Source organism: Durio zibethinus, unplaced genomic scaffold (genome assembly GCF_047325235.1).
Source record: "Durio zibethinus cultivar Kanyao isolate XHJ-2024 unplaced genomic scaffold, ASM4732523v1 HiC_scaffold_355, whole genome shotgun sequence".
Classification (NCBI taxonomy): Eukaryota; Viridiplantae; Streptophyta; class Magnoliopsida; order Malvales; family Malvaceae; genus Durio; species Durio zibethinus.
The window spans coordinates 12,501-15,000 of record NW_028322978.1 but is presented as its reverse complement, the minus strand read 5'-3'; positions in this window follow the sequence as shown (position 1 = coordinate 15,000).

The window sequence follows — 2,500 nt, the reverse complement described above, 5'->3', positions numbered from 1 at the left end:
GCCCTGGTGCGGCAGGTTGCCTCGATCACCATCGGCACAAGCTGGGCCCTGGTGCGGGCGGTTGCCTCGACCACCATCGGCACACGCTGGGCCCTGGTGCGGCAGCTTGCCTCGAGCACCATCGGCACACGCTCGACCCTGGTGCGGTCGGTTGCCCCGAGCACCATCGGCACACGTTGGGCCCTGGTGCGGCAGGTTGCCTCGACCACCATCGGCACACGCTGGGCCCTGGTGCGGGCGCTTGCCTCGACCACCATCGGCACACGCTCCGCCCTGGTGCGGTCGGTTGCCTCGAGCACCATCGGCACACGCTGGGACCTGGTGCGGCAGGTTGCCTCGACCACCATCGGCACACGCTGGGCCCGGGTGCGGGCGGTTGCCTCGACCACCATCGGCACACACTGGGCCCTGGTGCGGGCGGTTGCCTCGACCACCATCGGCACACGCTGGGCCCTGGTGCGGGCGCTTGCCTCGACCACCATCGGCACACGCTGGGCCCTGGTGCGGCAGGTTGCCTCGAGCACCATCGGCACACGCTGGGCCCTGGTGCGGCAGGTTGCCTCGACCACCATCGGCACACGCTGGGCCCTGGTGCGGGCGCTTGCCTCGAGCACCATCGGCACACGCTCGGCCCTGGTGCGGTCGGTTGCCTCGAGCACCATCGGCACACGCTGGGCCCTGGTGCGGCAGGTTGCCTCGACCACCATCGGCACACGCTGGGCCCTGGTGAGGGCGCTTGCCTCGACCACCATCGGCACACGCTCGGCCCTGGTGCGGTCGGTTGCCTCGAGCACCATCGGCACACGCTGGGCCCTGGTGCGGGCGCTTGCCTCGAGCACCATCGGCACACGCTCGGCCCTGGTGCGGTCGGTTGCCTCGAGCACCATCGGCACACGCTGGGCCCTGGTGCGGCAGGTTGCCTCGACCACCATCGGCACACGCTGGGCCCTGGTGCGGGCGCTTGCCTCGACCACCATCGGCACACGCTCGGCCCTGGTGCGGCAGGTTGCCTCGAGCACCATCGGCACACGCTGGGCCCTGGTGCGGGCGGTTGCCTCGACCACCATCGGCACACGCTGGGCCCTGGTGCGGGCGCTTGCCTCGACCACCATCGGCACACGCTGGGCCCTGGTGCGGCAGGTTGCCTCGAGCACCATCGGCACACGCTGGGCCCTGGTGCGGTCGGTTGCCTCGAGCACCATCGGCACACGCTGGGCGCTGGTGCGGGCGCTTGCCTCGACCACCATCGGCACACGCTGGGCCCTGGTGCGGCAGGTTGCCTCGATCACCATCGGCACACGCTGGGCCCTGGTGCGACAGGTTGCCTCGAGCACCATCGGCACACTATCGGCCCTGGTGCGGGCGGTTGCCTCGACCACCATCGGCACACGCTGGGCCCTGGTGCGGGCGCTTGCCTCGGGCACCATCGGCACACGCTGGGCCCTGGTGCGGGCGGTTGCCTCGAGCACCATCGGCACACGCTGGGCCCTGGTGGGTTTAGGCACATCTTCAAATTTCTGCCGTGCCAATGCCATTTTTATGGCTTGTAAATTCATACAATGGTCCCCTAAGCCTTCACGTGAAGTTTCGTTGGAAGATGACTCGTTTTCTATTTTTCACGATTTTCGAAACTTTTTGCGGTTCGGGATTTTTTAAAATTTTTTTATAAGGATTTTTGGCCCCAAATTTTGTAGGCATGATCCTTCTATTTTTGTTGGCATGCACAAAAAAATTCAGCTAAAAACTCGAAGTAGAGAAGATTTTGTGACCGTTTGAAAAAAGTGTCCCCATTTCAGACACTTTAACGGCTACTGGTAGCAAACCTGTAAAATCTCAAATGCTCTTTAAGGGGGTGTGAATTCTCAGAGGTTTGATGAGGGATAGGGGGCCAACACAAGGCCAAGTACCAGCACCCATCGCACATCATGTGCGCACACCCCCCCGGCCCCCCTCCCAATCGCCGGAACCCCAATGCCGCCGGTCAGGTTCTCCGGCGGTACTCCGGCGATGCTCCGGCGATGCTCCGGCGATGCTGTCCCGAGTGAAAAAAATGCGGCACCAGCACATGCTGGAGCCAAGCATGGGCACCGTGGCTCAAAATCGAACTTCGGCCAAGGCCTCGACCATCAATGGCACATGATGACGCATGGTGATGGCACATGCATCGACCATCATCGGCATAGGCTGCCCTTCGGTACGGGCACTTGCCTCGACCGCCATCGGCACAAGCTGGGCCCTGGTGTGGGTTGTTGCCTCGATCACAATCGGCACATGCTGAGCCTTGGTGCGGGCGGTTGCCTCGAGCACCATCGGCAGACCCTGGGCCCTGGTGCGGCCGGTTGCCCCGATAACCATCGGCACACGCTGGGCCCTGGGGCGGGCGTTTGCCCCCAGCACCATCGGCACACGCTGGGCCCTGGTGCGGGCGCTTGCCCCGAACACCATCGGCACAAGCCGGCCCTTGGTGCGGGCTCCTGGCTCGACCACCATCGGCACACGC